This window comes from Talpa occidentalis, unplaced genomic scaffold (assembly GCF_014898055.3).
Source record: "Talpa occidentalis isolate TD23 unplaced genomic scaffold, MPIMG_talOcc4v2.1 talOcc4.5, whole genome shotgun sequence".
NCBI lineage: Eukaryota > Metazoa > Chordata > Mammalia > Eulipotyphla > Talpidae > Talpa > Talpa occidentalis.
In genome coordinates, this window is record NW_023604861.1 from 104,610,706 (window position 1) to 104,633,886 (window position 23,181).

At 42.2% G+C, this 23,181-nt stretch overlaps 1 protein-coding gene across 7 annotated transcripts in view; it reads left to right on the forward strand.

The window, feature by feature from the left end:
- The window catches only part of GPR45 (G protein-coupled receptor 45), a 61,936-nt gene that overhangs the window by 15,048 nt on the left and 23,707 nt on the right, over positions 1–23,181 (forward strand). Inside the window, exon 3 of one of the 7 annotated variants that reach the window (XM_054701981.1) lies at positions 7,634–7,751. The exons of the other annotated variants lie outside the window; for them this stretch is intronic. The gene's annotated coding sequence lies outside the window, so the exon portion shown is untranslated. The remainder of the gene's footprint in view (positions 1–7,633; positions 7,752–23,181) is intronic. 7 annotated transcript variants of the gene reach the window in all.

Below are 23,181 nucleotides of genomic sequence, written 5' to 3' on the forward strand. Positions count from 1 at the left end.
ATTTTTTAATCATGTTGTTTATTTTTGTTATTGAGTTGTAGTGGTAATTAGTATATCCTGAATATTAATTCTTTATGAGATATATGCTTTGCACATATTTTCCATGAATGGCCTTCCATGCTGTTTATAGTGTCCTGCACAAAAATTTTTAATTTGGATGAAGTCCAATTTGTTTTTGGCTTTTGTTGCCTGTGTCAAATTTGGAGATTCTTTTGGGCATCATCACATTGTGGAGATACAATGTATTTCCTCCAAGAGTCTCACAGTCCTCTGTGGCCTCTACCTAGTATCCTTACCCACCTAGCAGAGCCCATGGGGCATAGCTGGTGTAAATTCTCTTGACCACTCGTGTTTCCCACCAAACCGCAAAATTCCTGTTCACCCAGGGGCCTTGCAAAGTTCCGCACAGCACAGAGTGGGAGCTGAAAAAAATGTTGGAAAGGAAAATAAAGGGATAACTGAATAAATGGCTCCCAGAAGGAAGAAATTGGCCTCTCAGCAGGGCTGCAGAGCCTCAGAACCTGACTGTTTTCAAAGCTCTTTTTTCTTTCTTTCCTTATTGTCCTGGGAGGTTGCTTCTCAGTGGGACCTGGCTTTTATATAATTGTTTACAGCATAAAAATACCGTTCTATAGTTCTATGGCAGTGGCCTAATTTCCCTCCTTCTTTAATGAAAGGACGTGTCTTCTGTGGGAAATAAGTGATTTACTGAGTGTCCAAGGACTGTTTCTGTTCCTAATAGAAACCAGTATAGACAAGCTACTTGCTGAAGGTGAAGAAGGAACCTGATCAGCTACTTCTAAATAGGAAATTAATTTCACCGCCCCTAGTGTGTTCTTGCTAATTTGGAGCTGGGTTCATCCTGATGTTTTTTCTCAGATGGACAGTCCTCCTCAGGACATCCAGTCCAAACACCTTTTTAATGAACTTGGTGTGTGTGACTCTTCCTTAAGCCCCCAAGGCTCTTAGAACACAAATTCAATATAAAATCAAAATTGTGTGCATTCATTCTACAATAAAAGAAAATCAACTGAATGGTGTGTGAATAGTTGTTAATTATCCTTTTCTAATTTTTCATTCCTTTTAGGCCTGCTGATGTCACTATCAGATAAGGGATAGCAAACATCAAAGCTTAGGGAAAAAATAAAAGGAGAAAAACATGAAATTTAGAAAATTCTCTCAATTAACTTTGTGCAAATTGGAAGAAGGCTGTAATTTAAAATCATTTTTTGATATTAGCAGTGGAACATCCCAGTCAAGCTTATAAGTCTTTGTTGTCCTGCTGGAGCAAGTTTGAAAAATCATAACCTTCTAGAAAGAGCAGGGCTTTGAACTCAGACAACCCTGGATTTCAATCTGTGTCATGCTTCTTCCCTTCTACTTGTGTGATTTTGTGCAAATTATATAAACAATTTTAGCCTCTATTTGCTCATTTATAATATAGGAATAGTGAAATATGCCTTACAGAGCTGCTGTAAGATGAAATGAAACAGCGTTTGTAAAGCATACAACATATATTCAATCAATAATCCCTTCCTCCCCCCAGACACACATCAAAGATATGTGGCATGTGTTGCAGATACAGCCATTTAGGGGTGGAATCACTTGAAAGTGATTGCTAATTTAAATAGTAGACCAACGGTGGGCCAGACCAAGGGCCTGTGGACAGATAAATGATTTTTTTTTTAAAAAAGGCTTTATTTCCTTTATACACTAATTCCTTCATCATGTATTTATGTATTGGGGCCGAGTGGAAACTTCCTGGTACCACTCTGGATTCTTCTAGGGCATGTTGAACAATCAAATTAAAAATCAGGTCTGTTAGGGGAAAGAATAAATTTAAAATTACACACATAAGGAAAATCTGCAAATGGGAAATCTGGGGCTTCATAGAGAGAGTAGGAGGACTTGCAGGACAAAGACCAGATACTCTGTAATTAGATGTTTTCTTGCCCTATAGAAACCATATAAAGGTTATTTCTGGCAAAAATTCTAAGACTCCCAATTTTCATTCTTCTCGGTCATTACAGGAGTGGTAAAGTTTCTCCTGAGCTTGTAGGGCCTCAATTGACCTCAGCTTGAACTAATCCAAAGTGATTCATCATAGCAAAGTCTGATCTGGACATCTTGGGGAGGCCTACCCTTCATGTATGTGCCTTGACAAAGGAACCGATAGCAGCGATGGATTAAAAGCTGGGCGTGTCCCTGGGTGCTTGACCTGATTTGTAGTTTGCTTTTACTTCCAGGACTATTTTTAAATTGTCCGCAGACATTTGGCTGGTTTGGGCAAGATGTGTGGTCAGTGTGTGAATTCCCCATAGTACTGTAAGCTCCATGGGTTTCATTCATAGCTGCATCTCAACTGTACCTGCCACCAAGAGAGCCCTTACTGGTCACAACTGACCTCTGATGGGCACCCAGTCTATAACATTATTTTGCCTCCTATAATTCAATGTAATTTCCTCTTTCTTGAGTGCTGCCTGAATCAGAGAAGTCACTGAGAAAGAAGATGGGATGTTTGGTAGCTTGGCTTTTTTTCCCCAGTTTAATTTCCTTGGGGCAGGAAATAAAAGCAGTGACTTCTTTTTAGATGCCATTTCCAACCCCTGTGGAAGACCAAAGGGAAGTGGCAATGCATTTGGAAAAAACAGCAGAGTTAAAGGATTTATAGGAAATTATAAACGGACAGCAACGTGGAGCCCAAAGGCAAGTAAGGATAATTGGAATCCTGTTCACAGAAGAGAGATGAGGGGCTTCCTTATTTTTCATTACAAATTTCTCCATTTTTATTCCCTATGGAGAAATCTGTCACCACAGATATTTATAGTTCAGACTCCCTGTGTGTGGGAGCCCCCTATCCTGATGCTCAGAAATTTTCTTCTGTTAACAGAACAGAAGGGAGGTCTGACTGTCCAGAAAGCAAAGGAGGGGTAGTTTTCAGGGTTCATTTCTGAAAGGAAAAAAAAATGCTCAGAGACATTTTTGTGATTTGTTCTCTTCACTTTTAAAGAAATGTGGCAGCAAAGGTTAGTATCTTTTAAAAAAAATTATTGCTGCTGAGTTGGAACCTCAAAAAAAAAGTAACTGAAAAAAAAAACATAAAGTAGAGGAGAAAGATATTTTCTTCTTCTACAACATGTGTGCAAAATGACAAACAAAAGGGAAATTTATTTTCCACGGAGATGTTGAGGTATGACCAGTTTAGAATAAGATGGCGATGAGACACTGGCCCCTTCTACCTTGTTCTGTCATTTACATCATCCAAGGTGGCCGACCACCAAGTCCAGCTGGCTCCAGTGGAAGCAAGGAGGTCATATCTCTTCCCTTTAAGGGCTTGACCCTCAAGTTTCCATATCCTTTTTGTTCACATTTCGTTGGCTAGAGGTCAGTTGCTTGGCCATACTTCGTTGCAGAGAAAATGGAAAATGTTGTCTTGTGCTCTGCTAACCCTCTGGGATTCTACTGCTAAAGGGAGGGTTGGAGAATGCACAGGGTGAGGGGAGTTTTTACAACAGGTGATGTGGTTTGGTCAGAGGCATATTGAGTTTTGGTAGCACATCAGTAAATTCCAGTGGAGAAATGTGCAACCCACAAGAAAGGTTTTGGGGGAATGTTGAACTTAGGATGTGGATTTTCCTTAGGAAACCAAAATGTATTTGATGAAGGGAGGAACTCAACTGACCAGGATTTCAGACGGTGAACGTTGGTTGTCATTTGTGGGATCAATTGGAGAGAGGCAAGGCTGACACTGGATCACTTAAGAGCTGTTATGATGAGCTAGGAGACTTTGCAAAGGAAATAGCCATGGAACTTAGCAACTGGTTATAGGATGGAGGAAGCAGAGGAAGGAGTTATAGATGACTCAAGTTTAAGTACCAGAGAGAATGAAAATGCCATTTTCAGAAAAGACAGTTTTCTAGAGGGTAGGTGGATAGGCAGCTGGGTAGGGAGGAAGAAGAAGTGCTTGGCTGTAGACATTTTAATATGAAGTGCCAAAGCCATCCAGTGGCACTAGGATGGGAGGGAGGTAAAAGGCCCCAGTTTAGTATCAGAGCTGAGGGTTCAAAACCTGGGTTCTGCCATTTCTGGAATATGTGACCTTAAGCAAGTATTTGACACCTCCGCAATTTGGTGTTCTCAAAAACAAAATAATAAGAGTATAATAATATACTATTTTGTATAATAAAAACAAAATAATAAGAGGAATAATAACAGTACGTGTGAGAAGCATCACATAAATAAATGTAAAACAAATTAAGTATTTGATATATGTTTAATTTTATTATAAGATCTGGAACTGGCAGTTAGAAACAAAATAGAGGCTCCAAAAAGGGCTTAGAGGTAAAGATTTGGAAATTGTGGCAATAAGGTGAGTGTGTGTATAGTCCCCAGAGAAGCTGCAAAGTAAGCACGCACTGGGGAAACATCCGTGTGAGGCCTCCCTCCCTCCCCCTCACCTTACACCCGGCATGGCTGTGGTTCCTCACTAGATATCGCTTTCACAGTACTTACCAGCCTTGTCATTTTCCATTAGTTTGCTAATTGTTCCTTTAAAGGTCTGTTTCCCATTAGACTCCACAAAGGCAAACCCCGTGCTGAATCCCAGCACCTAAAGCACAGCCTGGCACAGGGTAGGCACCCCAACATTATTTGTTGTTTAAAGAATCCTGTGGTGAAGGAAAATTTGCTGGAGAAGAAGTCTGAAAATATTTGTTTGCTACTGACAAGCATTTGATGGAGAAGAAAACACTACAAAGAGGTTGAAAGGAGGAGAGGTCAACCTTGACCTGACTTCCTAGGATTTACAACAGTCACGCTCTACCCTCAGCCTTATTAAATGGCAAAATGGTTTCACTGAGAGCGAAGCCTTGAAATGCAGTCAGCCAAGCAGATCTAATCACAGAAGCCAGTGAAAAATAAACAGCCAGTGTCTGGAATGGTTAATCAGCAGCTGAAAGAATAAAGTATGTGGCTTTCGTCGAGGTCTACCACTCACCTTCAGGGGCAGATCCTCGAAGCCTGTGGCTCTGAGCGCTAATTTATTTGCAAGAGACTGCCAAGTGTTTTATGAACACGGTAAATGATTCTCAGGGCACAGAACAATTCTACCTCTCTTTCAAGAAAAAGGCACAGTTGGGCATTCAATGTCCCCCTCCAAATAATCCATCATTGTTAAGGCAAATGCAGGAGCTCATGACTGTATAAAAATCTTTAAGTCTATCAGAGAGTGAGAACAGAAAAGGCTGTGGAGATACCCACATGCCCTCATCTCAATGAGGAGGAATATGAAGAAATTCATATTCCCTTTAACCTTCCAGGGAGCCAGCAGGTGGAAGAATGTGCTTTACGAAGCACCTACTATGCTAGTTGCTCCCCCACAGGGTCTTCATTTAAATCTCATACATATTTTCTGTGATTTGATAGAGGCATTAATATGTACTTCTTACTCTGTGAGGGCAACTAATTGTCCAATCCCTCCGTTAGTGGCAGAGATTTGACCCAACCCCCAGTCCATGCCTGCTGTCTCAGTCAGGAGTGCGAGATGACATAGAGTTATAAAGTGTTGCTACTGTTCATGCTCCACATTCACCAGGAGTGGACAGAGCACTTCTCTTCATTGCTTTCATGCAGGGATGAGTAAGGGACTCAGACTGCGAGAGGTCCTCCCAGCAGGTGCCAAGGGAGGGGGAGTGTAGTAACACACACTCACCTTAGCTGTCAGCCCAGAAATACCTCATTTACTAACCAATGCACATTTCTTGCCTATCCAAGCTTAGAGGACCAGAGAAAGCAACCTTCTGTGTGACTGGAGACCCACAGGAAATAGCATGTGGGCTGCATCAGTTATCACTGTCCATGCTTTCTGCATGGTCCCTCTGCCTCTCAGAGACCCTAACTGGTTGGCAGAACCCCTTTATGAAGACTCTCCCAACTCCCACCCCAAACACTGCATTTTCTGTTTCCCAGTGTGCCTTTCTGCTTAGCTAAAAAAGAGAAAAAGCTTTGTTCTTTCTTCTATGGCAACTGCATAAATATAAATATATTGGCATGCATTTATAGACTCTACACCTGAAAGATAATCTACAAAAGGAACTAAAATTAAAGATGCTAAGGTATATAAAACAGTATCTTGGTATCCCCAGATTCTTGACATTACTATTTATTTTCTGCATGATGATGATGCGAGAAGGGCATTATCTTATAATATGTTTTCTTTTTCTTGCCTTATGATTGCATGCAAAACTTTTATATTACTTTAATTTTAAATTGATTTAAAGATATAAAGGGGCTTCCCAAGTAGCACTTTACAAATCTATGTATGTGTATTTGTGGGTGTGTTATGAAAACATTTGACACACCTGTCATCAAGAGGTGGAGGCTATATCCTTCCCTTATGCCTGGGAGGGCCTTTTGGACTGCCAGCAAATCTTTACCTTGACCAAAGAATGTGATAGAAGCAACTCTGGGGGGCCCTGGGGCAAGGTTAGAGATGCAGGGTCTGCGTGGCACTCTTGGGAAATGTATCTTGGTAGCCCTGGGCCACCCTATGAGGAATCCTAAGAACTGTTGTAGGGGAGTGAAGAAATTCATATTCCCTTTAACCATATTAGGTTCATTGACTGATTCAATTAAACTGGCAGAAGACAGATTGACAAGAGAAAAACAAAAACAGAAGTTTATTAACATGCAGAAACATGTTACACATGGGAATAGTCAATGATGAGTAACTCAAAGGAGTGATTTTGTAGTGAAGTGTGAAGAGAAAACAAACGACTTTGAGCTTTTCGGGGCAGTAAATTGTGGTGAAGCAAATACGTGGGCAAACTAATGGCAGCTAAGGACTAGTTTTAGCAAATTTTGTAGACGTCTGGTTCCATCTTTGGACTGATATGGGGTCTTTGAGTTGTTTCTGGCTTTTCAAAGAGCCAGGAAGAGGGTGGGTGTGGCTGCAGACAGTGAAGAGGAGAAGGGTGGTTGGGAGTGAGTTTGGATGGCTTGACAACCAGTCAGCTAGGCTTCAGGAACCAAAGCAGCAGGTGTGTGTCCGATTGTCATAGAAAACTATGGGAAAGTGTTCTGTTTTGTTTGGATTGGACGATTGAAGCAGAGCTGCATGATCAGATTAAGATTTAGAATGACTCGGGTTGCTTAGGAGGAAAAATTGCTGAGTGGCATTTCAGGGTCCAGGTAGGCAATGGAGATGGCAGGAGGGTGTCCCTGAAGGTGGACATAAGATGCCTCTTGGCTTGTTATAGAGGCGTGTTATAGAGCAGACAAGATCAGTAATGGATTGGACGTGCTGGAGAGGAACTGATTGGAGGACAGAGCCAGTGATGGTGATGACAGAGACGAGCAAGCCTAGGAAGGCACACTTGTTGATTTGTTCTTGGACTGGGAAGGATTTGGAACCCAAAGACCAATTTTGAACAAGTTTAAGATGAATTTACATACTCAACTAGAGCTCGAAATAAGAAGTTGAAGGCAGGAGTCTGGAGCTTCAGGAAACAGTGGAGTTGGAGGTACAATCACACTAAGGTGGTCTTTAGGCTGCCTTCCCTGGGGAGTGGGACAGGTGGGAGCTCCCGGTCGTGCAGTAGAATAGATACCATTTCAGCTCTCTTCATTGCTTCAGGTCCACCTAAAAATGGAGAAGGAAAACTCATTTCCTCGCTGGCAGGTCTCTGCTGCTCCTCCCAGCCACGCTCCCATACAGCATCTCCCAGGACGGGGGGCCAGGGAAGAGCATTAAGGTACTTGTTTCAGATACAACATTTAAGATGGTGCCATAAAACACAATAATCAACACATTTAACATTATAAAGCAAATTTTTAGAATCAAAATAAGTGCAAAAAATCCAAAATGAGCAAAATATCAAAATGTTTAAATAAAGACTGGATCATTAACAATGCTGAGCCGTATGGGGGGCTGAACCAAAAGGAAACATCAGTCTTGTGTGTTTTTCCTTAGAAAGTAAGACTCCTCAATCCCTTTACCATCATCCTTGCCTCACTACCCCCTCCCTCTTCTGAGGCTTTTCAACCCTCCCTCCACTTTGGAAAGGACCATGGAGCTCGATAAAATAAATGCAGATGCCTGGGCATACCCCTCAGCAATTGTAAGCAGAATATCAGCAGTCAGGCCTGAGATCTGTATTTTTTTTTAAAGATTTTATTTATTTATTTATACAAGCACTGGGTGCAGTCAGAAGCGCGGGAGGGTGAGAGAATTCACCAGAGCCAGATTGGGGAGCAGAGCAGGCAGAAGGACCGAGGTACACTGCTGAGGGGAGCAGCGGGCGGCAGGAGAGGTCTGCGCGCCATGTGGGACCCTCCTCCGGTGGCCGGGGAGCAGCCAGGGATCGAACCCGCGCCACAGAAGCTGCAGGCAGCCTCGCAACCCAGCGCTCAACCGCTGCGCCACCGGGAAGGCCCCTGAGATCTGTATTTTTAAAACTCCCCAAGGGACTCTATTCCCAGGGCTGTAAATCACTGGGACTGCCAGAGCCTGGTGGGTTCTCTGGAAATCCTGCCATCCCCGGGGATGTTCTCTTAGCAGAGAAAGATAGAAGCCAATAATTATACATTTTTTTTCCTCCAAAGAAATTGGAGAAAAGCCAAAATTCTAGGCATATTTCTGCCAATCTGAGATTTACTGGTTCCTTGAGAGCCTCCTTTGAGGCACTGGGCTGCTGGCCAGCTGACTTCCAGCTCCCCAGCCACCAACCTGGATAGTCAGGGTCATTGAGCATGCTGGGTTTGGTGTTTCTTCTTGTCCCAGGAACAGTTCAGTTCCTAGCTTGTGAGAAATAAATTCAATGCAAATGCCACCTACAGTGTCTGGAACATGCTAAGGCCCCCATGGCTGCAGCTATTGTTACTATTATTATTTAACTTTGCAAAGGTGATATTGAGATGAATGAAGGTGTTCCTTTAGCTAATCTAACAAATTCTGCAGATGCATTTGTTAAATGCCTTTGGGTAGATGTACTGTGTTGTCCTCTGGGAAGATATGTTCATTCAGTCCGTAAATAAATAAATAAATATTATTCAAGTACTTCCAGCCAGGCGCTATTCTAGGCACTGGGGACTGAATGGTGGGTGATAAGAGAGCATGCATGGAGACACAGGATAAATCAAAGAACAAACAAATACATTATATAATGACAAGTAGGGGTGGATATTTTGAAGAAAAAATAATCAGAGTGAAGGGGTAGAGGGAGCTGGGAGTGATCTTTTAGCCTGGGGGTGAGAGGTGACATTTGAGTAGAGCTGTGGAGTGAACTGTGGCGTAATTTGGAGTATATTCCCATGCAGAGGCCTGGGGAGAGAAACAGTCTTGACTGTCAGAGGAACCATAGGGCACATGCCTGCAGAGAAGAGAGGTGGAGTGGGGTGAGAGTGGTGACAGTAACAGGACTCTAGATGTTAACCTGAGCACAATGGGAAGCCTTAGCCGATTTGAACGTGGTGAGGGTACCGAGCCAAAAGGGCCCGGTAAAGCCTAGTGCCTTGTAGGTGTGGGGCTGGGCTCACAGCCATGGAAACCAGGCTGTAGGAGCAGCTCTGGGCCTGCTGCTGGCCACCACGGGTGTCCAGGTTCTTGGGGCCTAGCTGAACCCACTGCCAATGCTCTTCTTTCTCCCAACAATTCTTTTCACAGCAATCATATTAAAAATCAATCTTCTCTCCATTAAAAAAAAGACAAGGAGGTCAGAGGAGTTAGAAGAAGAATTTCTAATCAGTGGGTTATTGAAATTACCCCAATCTATAAAGTGTTCACTCCAGGTGTAAGGGAGGCCCGTCTTTCCTGTCTGTTTTGACAGCAATTGAACACCCACTGTGGCAGGACCTCCTGTTCTCTGTTGATGATGGATTTTTCCTGACCTGAAATGGCAGCTCACTTTTCTAATATTTGCCAGTCTCTGTTCTCAGCAGTGCCTAGGATTAAGTCAGCCCAAGGCCCACTGCAGGGTTCTCAGGAAGCAGGCTGGGGCCATTTCTGTGTGTGGGTTCACAAAATTGGAGCACTCAACAGAGGGGCTCTTATAGATAATGCTTGTGCCGCCACCCCCTCCCAGATTCATAGGCTGAAATCCTAGCCCCCAATGTGAAAGTATAAGGAGGTGTGGAGCTCTCATGAATGGGATTAATATTCTTTTCACAAAGACCCCAGAAAGCTGTCTCCCTGTCTTTCTACCAAAGATTCGGAAGTCTGCACCCCAGAAGAGTGTTTCCCAGCCCCTGACAAGCTGATCTTGACTGCCAGCCTCCAGGTCTGTGAGAAGTAAATTTCTGCTGTAGGCATCCAGTCTGCAGTACCTTGTTATAAAGGCCTAGGAGAACTATGATGCAAGTTGAACTTCCACCAATTGCTAGAACATCTCAGGTGCTTGGGGTACACAGTAAACTAAACCAGCAGAACTCCCTCTTTGGGGTACTTCCAGGCCAGGGGTGACTGTTTCCCAAGCTGTGTTTCTGCCCCTTCCTTCCCAAGTAAGTTTTCTGCTGTTGGGGTTTGGGGTCAGGATACTTCCATTGCAGCCCTTCCCACATTTTTTACAAAGTCAGTTCAAAAGTGTCATGAAAAAAAGCCACTCTTCAGCATTCAATCCACAGATACAGGTCTTGTTTGTGTTTTGTGCTGGGCACTATGTGCAGAAAGTTTGTTGCCATTTATTTGATTAAAAAAATTTATCTTTGATCCATACAGATGCTCCCAGCTTGCAATTTTTTTTTTAAATAATAAATTTTATTTTTATATTCCCCATACAATTGCAGCCCCCCCATTCTGACCCCAATCCCTCCCCTCCCGCCCCCGCCCCCCAAAAAGTGTCTCTGGTTCATAGTTTTTTGTTGATTTTGATTTTCACTTTCTTATAGTTATTCATTTTCCTGGTCCATTATTTAAGTTTTCTAGATTCCTGCTATGAGTGAGACCATCCGGTATTTTTCTTTTTCTTTTTGGCTTATTTCGCTGAGCATGATCCCTTGCAATTTTTTGACTTTATGGTAGTATGAAAGTGAAACATATTCACTAGAAACCATCCGTATGGTATTCAATAAAAGTGAGATATTCACGACATTGTTATAAAATTAGCTTTGTGTTAGATGATCTTGTCCAGCTGAGGCTGTTTATTGTAAACTTTCTGAGTACTCTTAAGTTAGGCCAAGTTAGGCTAAAATCAATTATAAAGTTTTATTTTATTGGGATATCACCCCATTGTAAGTCAAGAGAGAACTATATTGAATTTATAATTTTGTTGGTTTTTCACCACACATAAGTAATTTACACCAATGTCTATATTTGTATACATTTAAATAACATTGTAACTAAAGTAACTTAGACATAGGTCTGTGCTTCATTGAGTCTAACAAGCTCAATTTGAAGGACAGGCTTGAGGACAGGCAGATTGAAATGGGAGTGGGGCAAGGCTTCCTCCTGGGCCTGCCACTGGAGCATGTGGTGATTCCCGTCTCAACCAAGGCATGGACAAACCCAAATCTTGAGTGACACAAAGATACCTTGGGGACTTCTACTCTACTTCGAACTTTCCTGTCACTGATAAGGGTTTTCCCTCTAGGAACTTAGGGTACCAGTGTAGGGACCATCCATTCCACCTTTGTCACATGCCCACCCCCAAAGAGCTCCTACATGGGGTTTTATGCATAGTTAGCACTTACTGAACACATGTCAACTGAATTTTACACATTAAAAAAAAAGATTTATTTATTTATGCATACAAGAACCGGGGTGTAGACCAGAGGTGTGGGGGGTTGGAGGGTGAGAGAATTTACCAGAGACAGAGTGGGGAGCAGAACAGGCAGACTGACTGAAACACACTGCTGAGGGGAGCAACGGGCGAGACAGGAGAGGTCTGCTGCGCCATCCTGGCTTGCGTGGGATATAATTCATGCTGCAGTGGCTGGTGATAGCTTGATAGTGCTGCCTTTAACCCCTGCACCCCCAGGGAGGCACTTACATTTTTATTTGTTTGTTCTTACAAATCCAGCCTTCCAGGGTACTTCTGGAAAATCAGCCATTTGTTCTTTGAAATTCAGTCATCTTCACTTTCTGTATCAGTAGTGTATTTATCCCCTTTTCTTCCAACCTTGTCTGTGTGGTCCAAAATTTTTGTTTTATTGGGGAAATCAGAGGTTTTTTTATAACCTCTCTCATTCTGGTTGATTTAGCTATTATTGGACATTTCGATTTTTTCCTAAAGTATTCAGATTTAATTGCATGTTTTTCTTCTGTCTTTGGCTGAAGTGTGCTAATTATGTGGTATTTAGTCTGTCTCAAGTTTATTATTAGAATTTTCATTGTCCCTGCATTTCCTAAATTGCAGAGAATTTGTCTTTTTAGGAGTCTTTCCATTCATGGTGTCATTACTTGAGGAAAGTAAATATATATGCTTAACTCCATATTTCTAACCCCAGGTGGAGAATTCTACTTACTGAATTGAAGCTGGTTAAGTCTGTTGAAGGCCAATTTATGAGCACTGCTATAGTAAATTCAGTACAAAGCTGTTCCTTACAGCGGTTGAAATGGTTGACAAATCAAGGGAATCGAGATACTAAAATGTCATTTCTTTCATGGCTTGGTATCTTTGGTGTGACTCCTGTTTTAGTCTTTGCTTTGACGATGAATATAAATTTATCAATATGAATAAGCGAGGTGAGTTGAGAAGTTGTGACTCCTCTACCTCTCTGTTAGTTTGTGGTAAAAGGAGACAGCTGGACAACAGGAACAGGTGCTGAGTGGTTAGCGTTTAATTCCACGTATTCCTAATTTTTAGTCTAGGGGTGTTTTCTGTTGCAAAATGAAGGGGATCCAGCTGTAGTTTTTTCGCTTAGGCATACGACCAGATGTTGAAGTGTGATTGTTACAGGTGCTAAGGAGAGAACTATCAATATGTACCAAGCCACTGATGTCCCTGATTTCATGGAGCTTTACTACAGTGACAGCAAAGTATTCTAGAAGAAAAAACATGACATGTCCATTGGTATAGTAAATGGGAACATCATTTCCAATTCCTGCCTCCTTCTTGTATGGGAATCACACACCACACTGCAAACAACAGTGCAGTTTCACCAGAAGGAAGACGATACCTCTTTGCTTCTTGACATTGGGCTATAGGCTATCAGTAGGCAGAGGCTTGAAATACATTTGTGGGGCTTGGCCTTCTTTTATATGTATGCCTTTGATGTGAGGACACCCCTGAATAGTTTCTGGTTCCAGAATTATGAGAAACTGGGCCTCCCCGGTGGCGCAGTGGTTGAGCGCTGGGTTGCGAAGCTGCCCGCAGCCTCTGCAGCGCCGGTTCGATTCCCGGCTGCTCCCCGGCCACCGGAGGAGGGTCCCACATGGCGCGCAGACCTCTCCTGCCGCCCGCTGCTCCCCTCAGCAGTGTGCTTCGGTCCTTCTGCCTGCTCTGCTCCCCGCTCTGGCTCTGGTGAATTCTCTCACCCTCCCGCGCTTCTGACTGTACCCAGTGCATGTATAAACAAAACAAACAAACAAACAAATAAATAAATAAATAAAACATTCCTCTATTTAAAAAAAAAAAAAAGAATTATGAGAAACTTCTGGAGCTGACTTGGACCCAACAACAGCTTGGAGACAAGTTTAATAGATATAAGAAGGGCCACTCGCCTGAGAGCAGCCTGGATCAGCCAACCCTGTAGGCCTGCAAATCCATGGGCATGAGAATAAAGACTTACTATTAGAAATCACTGAGTTAGACATGCAGTTTGCAGCAACATGGATGGAGCTAGAAGGGATCATGCTCAGCGAAATATGTCAGAAAGAAAAAGAAAAATACCGGATGGTCTCACTCATAGCAGGAATTTAGAAAACCTAAATAAGCGACCAGGAAAAAGACTAATTATTACAAAGTAAAAATCAAAATCAACAAGGAACTATAAACCAGAGACACACTATGGGGGTGGGGGAAGGGAAGGGGAGAGGAAGGACTAGAGTCAAAATAAGTGGGGGTGCAATTGTATGGGGAATATAACCAAAATGATAATGCATACATTGCACAAAAATGAAAAATGATGTAAGAATTATATAAAATAAAATATTAATTAAAAAAATCAGTGAGTTCAAGGGGAGTTTGGTTTCAAGGCATTGTCACTGGAAAAGCTGACTAATAGAGGTGGCAGTAAGGACTAGAAGAAAATGAAGCAGTGAGGGATAAAAAGCACCCATTACAAAGAAAGAAGAGTAGTACTTTCTTTTTGATAGCACTGTAGGTTCTCTGACATGGTAACATTTGAGCAGAAATTTATATCACTCACATTTGTTGAGTGATTATTTTTATATTCCAGAGTTTTCTTATTCATCTCCATACTGTTTATGTGGGAGGTACTTCTACTTTTTACCATTTTTTAAAGGTAAGGAAAATAAGGCATAGAGAGGTTTAGTGATTTGTCCAAAATTTTACGTATATTAAGGAGGGAGAGAGTGGGTTCTCTTCTGTTGCAACCCCAACTGAATATATTGCAATGCATTTCTGGTGTTAACCACATGGAGTTAGCGCCGACCCCAAAAGGTAATAAAGCATGGCCCCCAGTGACGCTGTCCTTATTTCATATGCCAGCTGTACTTTGGAGTTCCACAGGCTATTGTCACTTCTGATTGACTGTCTAGTATGTTCAGGGGTTTCTGTAACTCCCTCAAATTAAAAAATTTGCCAAAACAACTCACAGAACTCAGGAAATGTCTACCCTTATAATTACAGTTTATTATACAAGTGATAAAGATACAAGTGAGCGGAACTAGCCAAATAAAAAGATCCATAGACTTGAGTCATGAGGGATACAGAGCTTCCGAGTGTTCTCCCTAAAGTTCCAAGATGTATCTCCCTCCTGGCACAACAGTGTGCTCATCAACTAGGAAGCTTTGATGTCCACAGTTTTTATTGTACTCTCATTAGGTAGCTATGATTGCTTATTGGCCCTATGATTGCACTCATTTTCTAGCCTCCATTTCCTCCCTGGAGATTGGATGATTGAAAGTCCCAATGCTCTAGCCATGTGGTTGGTCTGTCTGATGACCAGCCCCTCCTGAAACTATCTAGGGGCTCATGGGAAGTTGCTGCATTGGCACAACAACGAAACTTCTATCACAAATTTCATTTTTTTAATGCTCTATGCCAAGAATATGTGCATAAAAAAATGTAATAATTGAAGTTCCCTGAACAGAGTAAATAGTAGAATAGACACAGCAAAACTTTGTAAGCTGGGGGGGAAAAAAAAAACAGAAGAAATCACCCAGAATGCACAACTAGAATGCTGAAATAGAAAGTAAAAGAAGTTAGGAGATCAGAGAATAAAGTTTGAACTTCCCTCAAATATCTAACTAAAGGAGAAGAAGGAAGAAAAAGAGTGAGAGAAGCAAAATTCAATGTCATAATGGTTGAAAATTTGTAGAAATAATGGGAAAACTTTAGCATCCTTAGTTACAAAAAACCTAACTAATGTCAAATAGGATATTTAAAAAGACATCTGCATCTGAGCAAAACATAGAGAAATTGTAGAAGACCAAAAATAAAAGATCTTAAAATCATTGAGAAAGAGAAAGAACATTCACGTGGAAGAATTACTTCTCTTGATAGCTGATTTTTTAAGTTACAATGAAGCAAGGAGAAGGGTTAGCTACCGTTAAAACTTTTTGGTTTGCAAAGCAGAAATAAATGAAATTGAAACTAAAAAAACAATCCAAAAGATCAATGAAACCAAGAGCTGGTTCTTTGAAAAAATCAATAAAATAGACAAACCCCTAGCCAGGCTCACAAAGGAAAAAAGGGAGAAAGCACAAATAAACAGGATCATCAATGAAAGAGGAGAAATCACAACGGACACAGCAGAAATCAAAAGAATAATCAGTAACTACTATGAACAGTTATATGGAAACAAGTTTAACAATCTAGAGGAGATGGACAAATTCCTACAACTCTACAATCACCCAAAGCTAGATAAAGAAGAAATAGAACACCTAAACAGACCAATTACAAGCAGCAAAATTGAAATGGTAATCAAAAACCTCCCCAAAAACAAAAGCCCAGGACCTGATGGATTTACAAATGAATTCTACCAAACATTCAGAGATGAATTAGTGCCTATCCTTCACAAACTCTTCCAAAAAATTGAGAAGGAAGGGACAATACCAAACACGTTCTATGAAGCCAACATTACACTAATACCAAAACCGAACAAGGACAACACAAAAAAGGAAAACTACAGGCCAAACTCCCTAATGAACACTGATGCAAAAATCCTCAAAATTTTAGCCATCAGAATCCAACAATGTATCCATAAGATAATTCACCACGACCAAGTAGGATTCATTCCAGGGGCACAAGGATGGTTTAACATCCGAAAATCAATCAACGTTATCCAACACATCAACAAAAAGAAATATAAAAACCATATGATAATATCAATAGATGCTGAGAAAGCTTTCGACAAAGTGCAACACCCATTCATGATAAAAGCCCTTGAAATTCTTGGGATACAAGGAACATACCTCAACATCATAAAGGCCATCTATGACAAGCCAACAGCCAGTATCATTCTCAATGGTGAAAAGCTGAAAGCAATTCCATTAAGATCTGGAACAAGACAAGGATATCCACTCTCACCACTGCTTTTCAATATAATACTGGAAGTCCTAGCCAGGGCAATAAGACAAGAGAAACACATCCAAGGAATCCAAATAGGAAAAGAAGAAGTCAAACTATCACTATTTGCAGACGATATGATATTATACATAGAGAACCCCAAAAACTCCACAGAAAAGCTAATTCAACTCATCAATCAGTTCAGTAAAGTGGCAGGATACAAAATCAACACGCAAAAGTCAGTAGCCTTCCTATACACAAACAATAAATCTGAAGAAGAAGAAATCAAAAAAACCATCCCTTTTGTTATTGAAACAAAAAAAATCAAATATTTGGGAATAAATCTAACAAAAGAGGTAAAGGACCTATACAAAGAAAACTATAAAACACTGTTAAAAGAAATAGAAGAAGACACAAAGAAATGGAGAGACATCCCCTGCTCGTGGATTGGAAGAATAAACATTATTAAAATGGCCATCCTTCCAAAAGCAATATACAGATTCAATGCTATTCCAATCAAAATTTCAATGTCATTCTTCAAAGAAATAGAACAATTATTGATGAAATTCATATGGAATCACAAAAAACCCCGAATAGCCAAAGCTCTCCTGAAAAAAAAAGAAGGGAATGGAGGCATCACACTCCCAGACTTCAAACTCTACTACAAAGCCATAATCATCAAAACTGCATGGTATTGGAACAAGAACAGACATACAGACCAATGGAATCGAATAGAAAATCCAGAAATAAACCCACAGATTTATGGTCAACTAATCTTTGACAAAGGAGCAAAGACTATGCATTGGAGCAAAGAAAGTTTGTTCAATAAATGGTGCTGGGAAAACTGGGTCGCTACATGCAAAAGAATGAAGCTTGACCACTACCTCACACCATACACAAAAATCAACTCAAAATGGATTAAAGAACTAGACATAAGACCTGAAACGATAAAATATATAGAAGGAAATATAGGCGAAACACTACGTGATTTGCACATCAAAGACATCTTTACAGACACATCACCCAAAGCAGTGATAGTGAAGGCAAAGATAAACAGCTGGGACTACATCAAATTAAAGAGCTTCTGCACAGCAAAAGAGACAATAACAAAAACAAAGAGAAACCCCACCAACTGGGAGAACATTTTTGCACCCAACACTAATGATAAAGGACTGATCACAAAAATCTGCAAAGAGCTGATGAGACTCAACAACAACAAAGAAAAGAATCCAGTCAAAAAATGGGCAGAAGAGCTAAAAAGAAACTTCTCTGAAGAGGAAATGCAAATGGCCAACAGGCATATGAAAAAATGTTCAACATCACTTGCCATCAGGGAAATGCAAATCAAAACTACCATGAGATACCATCTTACACCAGTGAGAATGGCACATATTAAAAAAACTAGCAACAACAAATGCTGGCGAGGGTGTGGAGAAAAAGGAACTCTTCTGCACTGTTGGTGGGAGTGCAAACTGGTCCAACCACTGTGGAAAGCTGTGTGGAGATTTCTGGACCTACTAAACATAGAGCTTCCATATGATCCAGCAATTCCACTCCTAGGTATTTACCCAAAGGACACAGAAACATCAATTCCAAAGAACACCTGCACCCCTATGTTTATAGCAGCACTGTTTACAATAGCTAAGCTTTGGAAACAACCCAAATGCCCCAAAATAGATGACTGGATCAAGAAGATGTGGTACATATACACCATGGAATATTACTCAGCATTCAAAAAAGATAAACACATGCAATTTGCAGCAACATGGATGGCGCTGGAAGGGATCATGCTCAGCGAAATAAGCCAAAAAGAAAAAGAAAAATACCGGATGGTCTCACTCATAGCAGGAATCTAGAAAACTTAAATAAGGGACCAGGAAAATGAATAACTATAAGAAAGTGAAAATCAAAATCAACAAAAAACTATGAACCAGAGACAATTTTAGGGGGGCAGGGGCGGGAGGGGAGGGATTGGGGTCAGAATGAGGGGGCTGCAATTGTATGGGGAATATAACAATAAAATTTATTATAAAAAAAAAAAACTTTTTGGTTTGGAGTTTTTAATGTCCCTGTGTTTTGTATACAACCCCAACAGGCATTTAGAAGTATGGGGTTAGTGTAGATACTGATTAATTTGTGATGGTTGGCTGAGTATTTGTTTAATCTTTGATTGAGACTTTTGCACTTCAGGCAGAAGGTTGGGGCGAGCAGGAAACAACAGTCTCAGGATTTGCCCCAGGCTCTGTACCTGTTGCAGAGAACTGGGATTCAGAAGGCATCGTTAGTCTCTACTGTGTTCACTTCATTTCCTTGGAAACCATTGAGTGGAGGGAGCATGCCGGTCACATGTCACAGCCTGAGATGTGTAAGGCAATTAGTTCCAGAATTTGTCAGATGACAGATCTATTTTGGGGTACTTTCTTATCAATTAGGAGAAAAATATCTGACATGCAGAGATTTCACATCAGTTTGAGCTGCAAGTTAGTTTAAAAGCAACAGGAAAGCAAGTTCAAGCTGCCTCGTACAAAAATCACTGTAATTTTTTCCTTTCGGTAGAGGGTCCTGATGGATCTCCCAGGACTAAGAGACAAATAAGGAGTGAAGAGGCTGATGTTCTCTTGTGCTCCCCAGAATGAAAACAGATTGTGGTGGACACTGGCTGTACCCTCAGTGGTGATGCATGCACAATTCTTCAGCAGTATGGACTATGAAGTAGTTCTTTTATGTTAATCATTTGGGTTTAAGAAAGCGGTGAGCAACAATAAGAAAACTAACCAGAGCAACTGCAATGTACCAGGCAGTGTGCTAAATAAGTGCATCCTGTGTTATCCCACTGGCGAGCCTGGGTGGATGGGCAGATGGTGGCCAATGAGTCTCTAGTAAGAACAGGATAGAAGGAAGCAATGGAAGTTATGTAGAACTCATATGCTAGAAGTTCCTTTTATGTATGCATTGTCTATATTTACTTTTTGTATCTTATGACGTGTTGCCATCTTTAAAATCCTTCCTACTGGGAGAGAGGCTGCCCTTCCAAGGGGCTTAACAACCCTAAGAGACTGGAAAGCACCAGCCAGGCAGGACATGTCCTTGATAGGCAAACTAACCAGTCCAGAGCCAGACCTCCCCTCTTGGCCCACACACCCCAGGAGACAATATTTCTCTGCCTTAATCACAGCAGGGCCAGGCGCCAGCCAACCAAAGACCACCCCTATGGCCAAAGCCCCCCCAAATTATACAAACTGGTCCATCCTGTGATGTGTGCCCTGCCCTGCCTCACTTCCCTCAGAAATTCCTCAAAAGGCTGTGGCCTAAGCTGTCCCCCTCTCTCCTGTATTCTTCCTCCTGACTACCCTGGTGCCTCCCGCTGAGGCACTGGCGGTGTGCTGGGCCTCCCTGTTTTCCACTGGGAAGTGTGGGTGCTGAGGAGATCCCTTCCTCTTTCATTCCTGTCTCTCATAAAGCTGCCGTGTAGGCAAAGTTAGAAAAAGTGTCTCCATGGGGCGCTTTCTGTGTTTCAAAGGTGACATATGTACCCAAAGAAAACACACACATGTTTAGGCAAGGATAAGGTTTTAGTTTATCTGCTGAGATAAGGAATTATTTTAAAGCACACGATTCTTTCTCTATATACATAGAAGAGTGTGCATTTGTTCATGTGCCTATTTGCAAAAGAGATAGATGATGTCATTATCGATGCCAACTAAACATGAAAAGGTCAAATGCGAGGCTTCGGCCATTTCCACAGCACCTGCGGCCCATCGGCCCACAAGACCCCCCCCTTCCCTCACTAAGTGTCACCCAATCAACCTACTTACACAGCTTTTTAGACAACCACCCGGTTCAGCAGACCCAGCCCCTCTACAAGCCTCCCAGCTCCTGTTTAATTTTTCTTCATAGCACTTTCCACCGTCCTACTGTCGTTTTCATATTTATTTGTTTTATTTATCATTTATCTGTGTATTATTGTCTAGATCTGCAAAGGCGGAGGGTCAGACAATTTTATTCCCCATGGAATTCCCAGCCTCTAGAACACTGTCTAGCACAATAAACACCAGTTGCAGAGCTAACTATGTATGTAAATAAGTAGAAACCTAAATGAACGTGCTGGTTAAATACAGTTGAATGAGTGTCATTTAGAGATTAGGACACCAAACTTCACACAGTGTAGGAAAGAGTCTGGTGATGGCAGGGACATGTCAGTGGCCTGGGGCTGGAGTGTGCCTTATTTCATGTATCCCTACAAAAAAAAAAAAAAAAAAAGTTTGGGCGGAGCAGAAAGGGAAAGAAAATGCAGTTGGAATCCTCCAAGGGAACAGCTCAAAACAGCTGTGTGAGGAAGAGCATGCGAGTCTTTAGGACGGCAGGCGCCTTCCAGCACTGCCCAGAATGACGCTCACACCTGCCCTCTGTGGTGTGAGAGCTTCCTGGGGCCACTGCGAAAAGGTGTTGATTAAAAGCAATAAAAAGTCCCCAACCGGTTGATGTATGTTTGCTCACATTCCCTGTAGAGGGTGGCTACGAACATGCCCCTAGCAGCGGGTTGAGTGAGTGAGTCCATTCCTTCTGGGAGAGCGGACGGGGCAAAGGGACTATGTATGCAGAGACAGGTGACTCTGGCAGTGGGCGACTCCTATGTCTCTCCTTGTGGGCATTTGGATAGAAGAAGTTTCTCTCAGCCCATTTTCCCTCCTCATCCAAGGAGCAAGTGTTTCTTCCTGACACGGAAATGTCCCCAGGTCTGAGCCCTGCACTGTGGTGCAGCAACAGGAGGCAGCCACACCCTGGGCCACACCCCAGGCAGGCATTCCAGACAGGACAGAGTGCAGTGCCACAGGCCTCCCAGAGAGAAGTCAGGACTATTCTGTGACACAAAGTCTTGGGAGATGTAGTATAGGGATCAAGTATTCCTGGGTCCAATGGGATTTGGAAAATCTGAGTGAAGCAAGTTACAAGGATTCCTCCATGCAGAATTCCACAGCCTTTAATATGCTCATTCAGACAGTAACCAACCCTGTGGCTGTGGTCTAGGGAGAAATGGAGAGTAGGAGAGAAAGGGGGACATTGAGGGCATGGGTGACGAATTAGAGGGAGCAAAATGAAAGGACACAGGGGAAGACGCACAAATCACCAACGTTACTAATCCTGGCCCCAGCCTCACCCTTCAGCTGCAGGAACAATGGTGGTGTGTGCATGCGTGTGCAGTGTCCTTGTTTCCATTAAACCATTGGCAATGGAAAACATTTTCTTTTTAGCTTAGAAGTCCTAGTACCCCAAAGCCAGCCCCAGGCATCGCGCTGGGGATTTCTGGAGTCTTCATAGGCAAGAGAGACCACAGTAGTTTGACTAGCTGGTCTCTGCAAGTGGAAATCCAGCTTGATTTTCCCTCCCTTGGGACCTCAGTTTTAGTCCCTTGCTCTTCCCCAACTCCTACAGGGAACTCGGCTTTTCTATATAGGCCAGAGCTGTTTTCACATCTTACACTAAACACAACAGAGTTCTGTGGATCTAAATCAAGAGAGGAGCCAGCCCTTGGGGCTGAATTAACTCAGTAGGCGGAGAGACTTCCAGAAACAGTGCCCTGTGAGGGTGTCTGTTTCAAACTGGAGCCCCCATAAGCCTACCTGGGAGGGCTTCACAGGGGCACAAACCCCCGCTTAAAAGGAAGGCCTGAGGAGGGACACAGCTTTTGTGAAGCTTAAATGACTTTTCTCCAGGAATGATTTCCAAGGGCCCAAGATCCCTTGATGGCCTCATGGGATGCTGCAGGATCCCTTTCCAGGGTTTAGCCACTTACTAACTGGCTGGCCTCCCACTGGAGACTCTAACCATCTTGACAGCAAAACTTGTATTTCTTTTACTGTCTGTGGCACAGTGTCAGCCACATAGAAGATCTTCAAGATAAGCAGTCCATCCAACTCTGTCCTTCACTTTATTTTAATACCTTCCCATTATGATTTATCTATTTGGCTTTTTTTTTTTTTGTTGCTTTTGGTCACTTCCTCTCCAAAATCTGGAAGCTCTAGAAAAGCAGGATCTGCTTTGCTCACTGCTAAGTCCACATTGCCTTTAGAGTACCATAAAGTCAAAATTTATTATGTAAATGAATGGGTAGGTAGATGTGTGGCCCTGAGTGTTTCAGGCCAGCTTGCCATCCTCTAGCTTGGAGTGGGCACAAGATTTTTTTTAGTCTCACTACTTAGATGTTGGCCCAACTCTACCCAACCCTATCAGCAAATACTCAGGAAGATCAGTAATTGTCTGTAATTATCAGGCCAGCCCCTTCCTTGGCCTTGGCTCCTTGTTTACATTAACCACTTTCTTCATACCTAAGTTTTGGGGAGCAGTGGGGGATGTTCACATGTTCAGGGTTCTCCAGAGAAACAGACCAATAGGGTGTGTGTGTGTGTGTGTGTGTGTGTTTGTGTGAACACACATGTGAAGAGAGACAGAAAGAGATTTTAAGGAACTGGTTATGTTATTGTAGGGGCAGATGAGTCTAAATTCTACAAGGCACAATGACAGGCTGACCCAGGTTGGATACCCAGGCAAGAATTGA